Source organism: Etheostoma spectabile, unplaced genomic scaffold (genome assembly GCF_008692095.1).
Source record: "Etheostoma spectabile isolate EspeVRDwgs_2016 unplaced genomic scaffold, UIUC_Espe_1.0 scaffold00018676, whole genome shotgun sequence".
Taxonomy (NCBI): Eukaryota; Metazoa; Chordata; class Actinopteri; order Perciformes; family Percidae; genus Etheostoma; species Etheostoma spectabile.
This window is the reverse complement of record NW_022604396.1, coordinates 425-13,655: the sequence shown is the minus strand read 5'-3', so window position 1 is coordinate 13,655 and position 13,231 is coordinate 425. Positions and strand designations below refer to the sequence as shown.

Below are 13,231 nucleotides of genomic sequence, written 5' to 3'. Positions count from 1 at the left end.
ACTACGGAAACTGCGGTAGGCCTGGCCACGATTTCACATCAGGAATATTTTCCGTGTAGATTATTTAGAGTTCAACTCAGCAGAGTTTAATTGTGCAAAGTCAACATGAACAAAGAAATGTGTTTCTGCCCTGTTTCAAACAGTTTTTTTCTTTTGCGTGTGAGGCAACCACTATACTACAGAAACTGATGAAAAATGTTTTTTTGAATGTTTCGTGGGGGAATGTACCATTCATATTTTACTGTAAATGTTTAAATGCTGTTAGACATGTTAATTCTTGACACATAGAGATTTTAAACTGGATTCAGTCACAGATGCTTTGTCATGTATTTGAGTGACAGCAACTATGTAGTAAACCTAAATATATATATGTGTATTTACTGTGGCATGAAGGCTGGAATAGCGCCACCTATTGATTTTGCCAAAAACAGAGCTTAGGCATTCCTCGTCAGAATAATGGACAGTATCTCTGCCTGTCACGTGGAAGATCGGGATTCAATTCCCCGAGGGGGAGATTTTTCTACCAGCTTAGGCCTCGAGGAAGTCCCAGCAAACGTGTTGGACTACTCATGAGGGGAAAGCGGGCCTTGGCTCAGGCTGTGTTCAGCATGGGAGGAGAACTCCTGTCCCTAAATGGGAATATTGTCAAGCAATGAAAGAGCACAACTCCTGGACATGAACCACACGTCTCAAGGCGCAGCAGGAGGTGGAAGAAAGTCTGTGTGACTTGATAGATAAAGGAGTAACAAACAGGTATACCTCTGCTTTTCAGGTTGTTGTGGCCGAGTGGTTAAGGCGATGGACTAGAAATCCATTGGGGTCTCCCCGCGCAGGTTCGAGTCCTGCCGACAACGAGAGGCATTCTTTAAGAGTGGTAGCAAACCAATGACACATCACAGTTTACCAAATTGCAGATGCGCCTTTATGAACAATATTGTGTTACCTCATAGGTACTGGAAGCCACCAGTCTCCACCAATGTATTTCTTTTCAGTCTGTGTTACAAGATTTGCAGTGAACTTTTTGTTATCCAGCAGAGAGGCAACAGGTGTGTTACTTTTCAACCATGATTTATACCATAGCACTGCAAGCATTTTGCCCAGGTTTGATTTCCAGCCAATGCAGTTACATTTACAGGTTATGAAGCCATATACAACATTAACATTACATGTTTTACCCAGGTTTCTTCCTTTATTCAGTGATATTTCAATATCCCCCCAGTCATCCCAAAAGGATTAATAAGTGTAAGTCGATCTCAGAAAACAGTCAAAGAATCTGAAAATCTTCAGGGGATGTAGCTCAGTGGTAGAGCTCATGCTTTACATGTATGAGGACCTGGCATCTCCAGCAGGTATTATGGTAGAGTCTTTAAAAGAGCTGCAGAAGATATTACCTCCTGTGGTAATCTGACTGGTAGGGTTATACCTGCTGTCACACAAACTAAGCAGTATGCTTGCTCTTTTATGCCTCAGACTATCAGACAGCACAACAAGCACTTTAAATGTACATGTTTTCCCATTTGTATTTATGTACTGTAGTGTAGTATATTTATATATATATATATATATATGTATATATTATGCTCCAGTTTTTATGGGTGTTACAGCAAGTATGAGTGTAGTTTCCATTTTTATGGATGAAACTACTAAACTTCACATGCCATGAAGTTCCCTCTTCAGCAGGTGGAGACATTTCATTTCAGAAACGGATGCTTCGTTAAACATCAGCAGACTGGAAATATACTTCCTGCTGATACAAAGCATATGAATTAGCAGAGGATGGTTTCAATCCATCGACCCCTGGGTTATGGGCCCAGCTCGCTTCCGCTGCGCCACTCTGCTCTGGAATTTCTAACCAGGGGCTGGAAAGTCTGTGATTCACATTTTGGTGGAAGGTGGCAACCAAGGTTCCAACAGCTTACGGGTTGCAAAGTTAAACATTTGGTAGACCTTGCAACTATCTTTTGTGTGAGCTTCCTGATTACTAAATGAATAAAATTGAATTGAATTACCTGGACCTCAACTTCCTAGCCTCATAGTTGTTGTTTTACGTTCCTGCTGTCTTCCAACGCTCCAGGATCTTGAGGTAGGTGATCATATCATCACTGAAAAGCGCAGGATTGCTCCCATCTGGTTGGGAGTCAGTGGCTGTCCCAAGTGAAGAAGTTCTTTTATCTCAAAGGCATATTTCAAAAGCGCACTTTGTTCCAACCCAAAAACCACTATACTACGTAAACTTTGGATGACCGCCTCTGCCTGTCCCACGGAAGACTGGGGTCTGATTCCCTGATGGGGAGATTTATCTACCAGCTGCTAATTATTTACAAAGGCTACATCGACACTACTACGTCTGCCAGCCTAACCATAGCAAAAGATATGCGTTTTTTTACAAAGTATTAGAGTGGTTATACTCCAAGAAAGACAAAGGTTTTACAACAGGATTCAGAATGATGCTGCTATCAAAGATATGTTTTCAGTGACGATATGATCTCAAACTTAGAGGACTAAGGCTGAATCCCATTTCTCCGTCTTACCCCTACCCCTTGGCCCTTGAAACCAAGGGGTAGGGGTAAGGGGTGAAAACATACCCCTATGAATTGGGACACCACTTGGTTACATCACCATACAGTATTGATCACAAACTTCCAAGATGCCGTCTAGGTCTGTTGATTGTGTGGGTTTGGACAACAGTGTGTGTTATATATTTTATAGTTATTTTAGGATCACTTTGGTAGTCCAGAGTACTTATCTGTGTAGTACTTAGGTCTGTTTGCAATACACATGTTTATACACATGCATCATGTGTACATATACATACATATACACCCTGTATACATGGTGGGGTGTATATCTGTTTCAGTTATCACCGTTTTGAATGTCATTGATGTTCACAAAAACATTTTGTTGACAAAAATCTGTCTTCATTGGTGATAAATTGAACATAACAGGCAAAAACGTTACATAAAATAATGTTACAGAACCATTGTCAACTATTAGAACCATAACTAACATGTCGCACACAATAAAAGGCACTCATATGTGAAAAAAAAAATACACACAAGACCACAAACAAACAAATTAACTACAGCTGCTCTGATATTCCAGACCAGTCTGGAGCCTTTTGGCCAGTAACCCCCCCCTAACATTTCATCAGAGTCCCATATCAAAACCAACAACAATATACAAGTGCATGAACAATGAACAGGAATTAATTACAAATGATTACAATAATACAGTAGGCTACCAATGAAATAATGAATGGGTACAACATGAACACAGGATTTAGGCAACGTCTGCTCGTTTTCAGCCCCAAAGTGGACCAGCTGCTGTGTCCTCTTGTGTGATACAGGGCGGTATATTGTGGGAAAATAATACAATGACTGAGGTGGTGATGAACAGGGCACTCAGGAACGGCCACGTAAAAGCTGGCTTAAAGTATATGCTGAATTAACCAAAGACTAAATAAGAGTGTGTGTATGTGTGACATATTATACATTATGCTTTGCAGCTGGGGTACGGCTAGGTGGGAGAGAACAGGAAGGGCTATCTTAGTCAGATAAGCTACAGTGAGCACGAGAAGAGGAGATGGTGAGGCCAAGGACACTGAAGTTCGAGGACGGTCTGATAACTCAGAGAACAGGACGTACAAACTAAGAAGGGAGTGAACATAGCTGTCTTGTGAAGTAAATGATAACTGAAAATAATAGACAGGCAAGAAGGAAGAGGGGAGAGGCAGAGCAGGGATTGTACCCCAGCAACAGTATAGCTGACCAATCAGGCCCCACAAGGGGAACCAATATAACCCTGAGCACGCTATTGTTTAAGTGCCTTTTTGGGAACCTCTGTACTAGACAAGTTTCCATCAGGTCCGTGCATGTAAAATTGCCCGGAAACGCATTTCATCTGTTGACCACAAGAATAAACGCTGTGTTAATTCATCATGGAGTCAGTTGTCAGTTTATAGAAGGATTTCTCCAACAAATTTGGTGACCCCGGACGTGATAACGTAATTGGACAGGGGAATCCAACTGGACCTTGGCATTGTGTCCACGGTCCGGTTCAGCTCAGCCACCGGACTGACATCCCGCAGCCCGTGAAGGGGACTGAGCGGCGATACTGCGATTCGTTGGTGTGATCACTGAGAGCTCTCAACAAAAAAAGGTAAGCAGAAGCCTGTTTAAAATCAAAATTCTGTTATTGGCTGAAAACTAAATTGATGTGATCACATTTCAACTGTCGTAAGTGTTTTTTTAAGCGAAAAGTATTGATTGAATGTGCTGTAATTAAAGGGATATAAACAGATGAAATGTTGGGGCATGTGATGTGATTAAACAGAGAAAACAACTAGAGAGTTGTGAGAGAATTGTTGAATAATACGGGTGGCGGTAGGAGAGGAAAAGGGACAAATAGTCAGAGGAAAATACGTCCAGATGGTTGACGAGGTAGGAGACTGCTAAGGACAGATAGTTCAGATGAGTGATTGTGAATTGCCACCCTTGGTTCTGTGTGAACAACCTGAAAAAGAATTGCAGTTAACAGATTGTCATTGTAATATTACGAGTCCACCGCGAGTGTATTTGTGCGAAGGAGTGAGAGGTCACTTTTTAAGTTGTAAAGATTATGAGATGTACATAAAAGGCTCTAGATGGAGTCTTAATGAAAAAGTTGTTTGTTGTTGCATGTGTGATTTTTGTTGTGGTTTGGCTTGTTGGATTTTTTCTCACTGCTTATTTGTTGTAAAATGACGACCCCTTATGGTAAAGTGTTAGTAGGGGCAGTGAAAAGTATGGCAATAAAGGAGAGGAGAAAGTAGCAAAAGAGATTGTGAAAGAATGGGAGAGAGGAGGATGGATTGAGGGAGAAGGGGCGCCGTCCCCGGAGAAAGTGAATGAAATAGTGAAGTATGAAAAAGTAAGTTGGAGTATGCGGAAAGGCAGGCAGAGGAGGAAAAGAAAGAAAATGGTTTAAATTGACTAAACCAAAGCAGAAGGAGTATGAAGCGCAGAAAGAGAATATGGGGTGGGTTGAAAATGACAAATGCAATACAGAAACAATTGGGATTGACAAAACAAGATGACAAAGTTCACCAAAAACTGAGACAGAAGCTGAACAGAATAAAACCGCTAGCGCAGAGAAAACCCCGCTGCCCGCTGAGGCGCCCCCGCCAACAAACCCTTTTTATCCAGATATAAGAACCTAAGAATTTCCGCTCCACCGCCGCCGTATACAGGTCCAACGGCATCAAAACCCACAGTCCAAGCCCCAGTGGTAACTGCCCATTTACAGCCAAATGCATTACAAATAGACGTACCACAGGACCCATTGATACCGGCATTAGAGGGCCGCGTACAGGATTTAGAATGTTATCTAAATTTAATGGTACAGTCAGCGTCAGGGGGAGCAGCAGCGGCTCCACCACAACCAGCGGCCACAGTCCCAGCCGGCCCAAGCAAAGCTAGTACCCCATATTCAGCGTCTTTTTGCCAACAAAATCCAGAGCATTTTCACATGTCAGTAAAGGACCCAGTCCACCTCACCATAGTACCCCACAAGACTCAGGAAGTAAGGAAGATAGCGAACAGTCAGACAGCAGCAGGGAAAGTGAGCAAACAGACAGAAGCTCTAGCTCTAGGGAAAGGACTAAAAAACGACATAAACGCAGGCCCAGATCTAGATCACAAAGTCCTCAAGACGTTTTTGTAGCAGGCACATTTAAAGGTAAATTTACCAACGAGGACCCTGACGAAGTTATGCTGCGAAGATCAACTAGAATAAGGAAAGACTTAACAAGAGTTCAGAGAGATAAAAGAGCAGCAGAGCAGCTGCGTCGAACAGTGAATGAGCTCAGTGAGGAAGAGCAGACGCGCCACACACCAGAGGCGGGCTACAATGCCCACTCCGCCCAGTAGAGGAGGAGGAGGACTGTTGATGTACACCCCTTACAGTTTTGGTGACTTAGATTCTCTGTGTGCAAAACTCCCCTCCCTGACAGGAGGGGCTGAGCATTTCCTCACAGCTTTCAATAGTCTTACAGCAGAGTGCAGCTGTGTTTGGGAGATCTCAGAGCAGTATTGGGTAGAGTAATGGGAGCAGATGAAGCTAGTGCTGCCCTCACCAGAGGGGGAGCTGGACCCACTGTTCCCGCATCAGTGCCTGCATCAGCAGTAACCCCTGGCATTTGGGCTGAGCTGCACCGCATGTATCCCACAGTTGGGGATCATGCAGCATGGCATGATTTAAAAAGACTAGTGATGAAATTTTGATGCCTATGCAGATAGAGCAAAAAAGATTTGGCAGCGTGCTATGAGGGAACCGTGGGACCAGTCCGCCGCCACAGTGGCGCTGTTCCGCCATGGGGTACTAGGGGGATTACCCACAGCAGTTCAGACACAGTTAGGAGGAGTAGTAGGCCTGCAAACAATGACCGATGCAACATGGGGCGAGAATGTGCGTCATTTCCTGTCAAAACACCAAAAAGAGCAGAGCAACAAGAAGATGAATTAAAAAGACTACAAACTCAATTGTTAAAGAACAACTGGAAGAATTAAACAAGCCCAAGCCCAGCAAAGCTAAACAAATGACAGTCTCACAGAACCCCCAACAGTCAGAAGCCCCAGTGTTGGAAGCAGTCACTCAACTCTTACAGAGAGCACAAGCTTCCTGGCCACCACCCCCACAACCACCATGCCAGCGAACACGAGCCAGCAAAATTGGCCCACAAGAGGAAGAGGGCGAGGTTTTCAGAGAGGAGGAGAATGACTAGGTCCAGGCCTGGAGGAAGGACCTCTCAGCCCTACTTCCTTTGCTACAACTGTGGTCAGCAAGGCCACAATGCAAGAGAATGCCAAGAGCCCCCAGCACAGCCCCCTAGAGGGCCAGGGAGAAATCCCTCACCCCAATCACACCCCGTGAGCCATGGCCACTGTCCCCCGCTAATCAGGCCCTACAACAGCAATGTATGACCAACAGGGTCCACAATGAAGGTGTCCTCCCACTGATTTTTCATTTTGGTCTGACCACAGAACCCCTCATTACCCTCACTATTCAAGGTAAACCACATGTAATGCTGGCAGACACAGGAGCAACGTTCTCCTGTCTAAATTCCACCTACTTCCCTCCTTCAGCTCAAACTCAGTCAGTTATGGGAGTCAGTGGGACCCCTATCTTACAGCACTTCACACAGCCATTGTTAACCGAATTTAACTCACAAACACACACACCATTCTTTTTTTGCTTTCCCCTGCATGCCAGTAAATTTATTAGGAGAGATCTTATGTGTAATTGAATCTGTGCCATATGGATGAATGTGGATGGCATTCATGTCACTCCTGTTCCTCCAGTATCCACTCCTGATTCCCCAGTCACCATTCTCTCCCTCACACCAACCCCAGTGTCAGAACTACACCAATATGTATATTGGTTACGCCTGCTTCCCACAGGCCCTGACACACCCTCCATTCACATGCATTCAACATCCTGAAACCAGCCATATACAGACTGCACCCCTACATGTCCCCACTCCCACAAGTACACTGTACTCTACATGTAGCTACGACCTGGACCCCCATATCAAGATGACTGGGAGACAACATGCAAGGACAGCCCCCACTTCTCTTATGCAGAGGCATATATTGTGGTAAAGAAGGGTGGCTGCTTCTGTGGTCTTAACGCACTCCTCTGAAGACTGGTACACACTCTGGGACTCTTCTTCCCCGCATGTCACACTCGCAGTAGATTTGGCCAGCAGGCCAGATCCCTGGGCCCTATGATAAACGTGCACTAACATTTAAATGGCTCCCCACCTCCACACCTGGCCTTCTAAACTGACACTGACGTCTGAAGACAGTGGTGCTTTAAGGGCCTCACACAACAGAGAAAACATTGCCTGAAGTTCTCCCACTCCCCAGAGAACATGGACTCCCCTGCACTGACCATCCCAGCGCAGCTACCGCCCTACTAACTCTTCCCCAGCATCTGTTCACACCGGCCCATATGACACTGGACTCTTAGAAACACATCCTGTGACTGTTACAATCAGACCGCAGCACCACACAGTCATTCACGACCACAGTATAGACTCACCCCTGACCAGGTCCAAGGCATAGCTCCAACCATTCAGGACTCTTAGAAGCTGGTGTCATATATCCCACTCGTTCTCCCTGAACACTCCCATTTTACCTGTCCCCAAAGCTGAGGAAAAGGATGGCGCATGGTGCAGGACTTCAGACCCATTAATGACATTACTGTCCCAGCTGTGCATCCTGTCCCAGACCCACATGTCTCTTTGACATCACTTAACCCCTCCTTCACCCACTTCACAGTGGTTGACCTGGCCAATGCTTTCTTCTCTGTGCCCCTACACCAGACTCACAGGAGTATTTGCATTCACTTTCAATGGTCAACAATACCGTATTCCAGGTTGCCACAGGGTACAGAGACTCACCTGGACTGTTCAACAGGATCCTCAAATCTCATCTTCTGCAGCTGCAACTCCCCACAACTGTGGTCCTCATACAGTATGTGGACGACCTTCTGCTGGCTGCTACAGATCCCCTCACCTGTGTGGAACAGACAATAGCACTGCTGACATTCCTAGCCTCAAAAGGCTACAAGGTCAAAAGGGACAAAGTACAAGTTGCTAGGAGACAGTCCTCTTTCTGGCAGACAAATTTCATCAGCAGGCCTTGGGGTGTCTCCCAGCCATAGACAGGCTATTCTGCATCACCCGCTTCCCTCACAGTTGCAGACATGCTGTCTTTTCTGGGCCTCACAGGATACAGCCGCTCACATATCCCTGACTATACCAACAGAACTACATCGCTCAGGGAACTGGTGGCTGCTGCTGGTCATCGCTGTCTCATCACCGCCCCCCTCCTATGGACAACAGAGGCCGAGGCCGCCTTCTCTGACCTCAAAAGTGCCCTAGCAAGGCAGAGACACTCACCTCCCCAGACTACTCACTCCCATTTCATATGGATGTTTCTGAAAACAATGCTTTCTCAATGCCATTTTATTTCAGAAAAAAGGGGAGACAGACATGTCAGTGGCAGCGGAGCGGCGCCACAAAAGACAAAGATGGGATATGGAGGTCTCATCAAGGACAGATAGAGACATCAGCCGAGATGTGCAGAATGTTGCTACCTGAGGCACACAGACCAACACATGAAGGAAGAAAACAGACTCTCCTGAATCTGTCTGAGCTGTGGTGGCACCCCAATTTGAGGGACATGGTGACACATTTTTGTCAGGAATGCAGGGTGTGTGGAGAGCATAATGTTCAGAAACCATACACCACACTAAAATGAGCGTACCCAGTCCCCACAGCTTGTTTTCAAGATATCAGTATAGATTATACTGATATGGGCGCAGAAAATGTGGTAGGGGGAAAAAGGTATCTTCTGTGATGGTAGACAGTTCTCTAGTGGGTAGAATCCATTCCCACCAGAAGAGGACGCAAAAACAGTGGTGAAATGGCTCAAAACTGAACTCATCCCGAGGTATGGGGTCCCCAGGCAATAAGGTCAGATAATGGCACACATTTTAACAACAAACTACTAAGAGAAGTAGAACAGGCCCTGGGAATCACTCATGCCTTCGGATCAGTTTATCATCCACAGTCACAGGGAATGGTGGAAAGAGCAAACCAGACATTGAAGGCTAAGATAGCCAAGGCATGTGCAGGAAGCAAGTTAACATGGGTAGAAGCGCTCCCATTGGCCTCATGGCTATGAGGTCCTCAGAAGGACGAGAAACAATCTGACCCCACACGAAATAATGACAGGGAGAAAAATGCCAGGACCTCCACTAGATGGAGGCCACATGCCAATGTTAGATTTTCAGCAAATAGAAATGACAGACTATATGAAAAAGCTAACATCTGGTTTCAGCCCTTTCTACGCAGGCCAGTTGGCGAACAGGAAACCGCAGATAAGCACACTACTGTCAAGGTAGGCGACTGGGTCAGGGTCAAGTTCACAAGAAAGTGGACTGACCCAGGTGGTCCGGGCCTTACGAAGTGAGGGAGGTTACTTCACACTCGGTCCAGGTTAAAGGTAAAAAAGGAGCACCTTGGCACCACCTGACACATTGTGCCCCAGCCGCACCTCCTAGCCGCCCATTGGCAGAAATTAGAAAAGCATCCAAAATGTATAAGGAAGAGATGTTTTTGGGCGGGGAACAGCCCCCGCATAGTACATCCATAACTTGGAAGGCAATGGGGTTTGGGAAAAAGACAACAGTTGTCCTAGCAGTATAGTATTAGTGGGAGTTGCAGCATAATTCTGGGGTTGGACATGCGTATGGGACCGAGACCACAAAGAACAATCACCCTGTAGTGTCCCAACCACCTCTCAGTAACAAAGGAAATGAAACTAGACGGAGAAAAGAAGAGCAATTTGGGCAGTAGTGAAGCAACACACTAAGGGCCCATCCCCAAGGTGCGGTGCCAGATTGACTCTCCCCTATGTGAGAGACTCAACCACGTCATTTACCTTTGATTTGTGTCAGGCTATAGACTGCGGGGGTATAATAGTTTCTACAAAAAACACAGATGTGTACATCTGTGACGACTATCAAAAGGTAGAGGACTGTGAAAGGAGCGCTTCCGGACAGGTAAAGGTAGTCCTTTGTAGCAGCTGGTATGAGCGGGTTGGACAACAGGAGGTGGAAACCATGGGCGAGGTTGACAGACAAAAGAGATTGGTGGGTACAACAAGATGAATGGGAGATATTATCTATACAGCGGGACTATATTCAGACCCCACGAAAAATCCCATAACCCTGTCAGTAAATAGAGCAATTGGGAGCAGGAACGGCAGGATGTGTGGATGTTACCATAGGTGTATGGATAGCAGGAGTGACCAGATAACCCCCCTGCAGATAAATATTTGGGATCCCCTAACGCACACACAGAATGACACTGACATGCAGAGACTACAGTGAAACCCCCTCTGAAGGAGGAAGACGTAATAGTGCAGGACTTCTCTAAAATGGGGTGGAAGATGTGTTAGAGTTATCAGCAGGTGCAGGCCAGGACAATTTATGGATCAGGTGGCTAATACAGAATGCCAAGAACAACACATGGAAGGGTGCGTGGCCTGTGCCACAGCTAGACCAGTCATGTTCACTAACCCGGCCCCGTTGTTTCCTAATGAGGACCCAGCAGATATGCATGCATGTGAACTTCACACACTCTAGACAGCTTCCCGCAATTGTACTACCCTAGCATCCCTCTTTCCCCAGGCTTTGAAAACCAGGGTATTTTACCCGCCATAAAGGGGGAGGGTGCAAGATATCACTGTTTCAATCTCACCGGATCAAGCAAGCCCACAATCAACTAGGTGATATACCCCCAGACTGGTGTAATACAACTGTACAAAACAAAACAGCCCTAGGCCCAGTGGCTAGAATAGGACTATTCTACTATTGTGGTGGTCTAGGTTGTACTCCCAGATAAAGTTCCCAAATAAACGTCAGGAGTTTTGTGCTATGGTTGATTAGCTATGCCATATCTTTGGTGGGGAGTAGAGTCCACTATACCACCATAAGGCTGTGCAACTGACCGTAAAGAGAAGGCGCAGGGCCCGTAGTATGCAAGCCGGCTTTTGATCCATGGCGGGAACCCCAACCTATATAGACAGCATAGGAGTTCCTAGGGTGTCCCGAATGAATACAAATTGGCAGATCAAATAGCCGCAGGATTTGAGAATATACTACTGCTTTCAGCCATCTTCCCCGTCACTCCCAGCAAAAATGAATAGGATAAATTTTGTGCTTATAATGTTTTACGCTTGAGCAATGCAACTAGGGATGCCATCGAAGGCCTTGCCGAGCGATGGCCCCAACTCCCTCATGGCGCTCCAGAATAGGATGGCGCTGGACATGCGTTGGCTGAAAAAGGAGGAGTCTGTTCCATGTTCGGAGAGATGTGCTGTACGTCATCCCTAACAAACACTGCCCCGGATGGGAAGGTCACCAGGGCTTTGAACCAACTTCGAGCCCTTTCCCAGGAGATGCATGACGCCTCAGGGTGTATCACATCCATTGGAGGGGTGGATGACACCTTTTTTGGCAAATGGAAGAATCTTATCACTGCTTGTTTGACATCTATTGCTGTTTTTCTCGCTATTCTAGTTACCTGTGGGTGTTGCTGTGTGCCCTGCCTGCGGACCATGATATCCCGGCTCATCACCACTGCCTTGTCCAAAGAAAAAGCGCCGCCTCCCTTTCCGCTGGGATGCTGCCATTACTCCCATGCCTGAGGACGGGGAGGACGTTGAGGCACTGCAGTTAGTGTAAAAAGTGTTCGCACCTAGTAGGTGCGAAAAGGGGAATTTGTGGGAAAATAATACAATGACTGAGGTGGTGATGAACAGGGCACTCAGGAACGGCCACGTAAAAGCTGGCTTAAGTATATGCTGATTAACCAAAGACTAAATAAGAGTGTGTGTATGTGTGACATGTTATACATTATGCTTTGCAGCTGGGGTACAGCTAGGAGGGAGAGAAGGAGGCTATCTTAGTCAGATAAGCTACAGTGAGCACGAGAAGAGGAGATGGTGAGGCCAAGACACTGAAGTTCAAAACGAGGAGGTCTGATAACTCAGAGAACAGGACGTACCAACTTAGAAGGGAGTGCACATAGCTGTCTTGTGAGTAAATGATAACTGAAAATAATAGACAGGCAAGAAGGAATAGGCAGAGCAGGGATTGTACCCCAGCAACAGTATAGCTGACCATCAGCCCCACAAGGGGAACCAATATAACCCTGGAGCACGCTATTGTTTAAGTGCCTTTTTGGGACCTCTGTACTAGACAAGTTTCCATCAGGTCCGTGCATGTAGAATTGCTCGGAAACGCATTTCATCTGTTGACCACAAGAATAACGCTGTGTTAATTCATCATGGAGTCAGTTGTCCATTTTATAGAAGGATTTCCCCAACAGTTTCAACGCATCGTTGTTCCCCTCCAAGGAAGTCTTTAGTAAAGGTGAAAGACTTGTGTGTTATGAAAGAGAAACCAGAGTGAGTACAGCCGTCTGCTCGAGAGCAGCAGAAAACCCCTAGTCGACCCAGTCCAAACCATCGCGGTAAGCCTCACTGGGTGTCCAAACTAAAATGATAAGAGGCCACTTGGTAGACTCCTTACTGATGTTTATATCTGTACTCACATGCCCTTTTTAAAACGCCAGCCAATCACAAGTGTTACATGTGAATAATCAATGTTGATAATCAGG

General features: G+C 45.9%; 2 non-coding genes across 2 annotated transcripts; one reads left to right on the top strand and one right to left on the bottom strand.

The window, feature by feature from the left end:
- The first annotated feature begins 772 nt into the window (after nt 1-772).
- trnas-aga (transfer RNA serine (anticodon AGA)) lies at nt 773-854 on the top strand. Its single transcript has one exon. It is a non-coding gene; the product is annotated as a tRNA-Ser (tRNA).
- A 12,056-nt stretch (nt 855-12,910) lies between these two features.
- LOC116681702 (U5 spliceosomal RNA) lies at nt 12,911-13,023 on the bottom strand. The gene has a single exon (XR_004330077.1). It is a non-coding gene; the product is annotated as a U5 spliceosomal RNA (small nuclear RNA).
- Between the last annotated feature and the right edge of the window lie 208 nt (nt 13,024-13,231).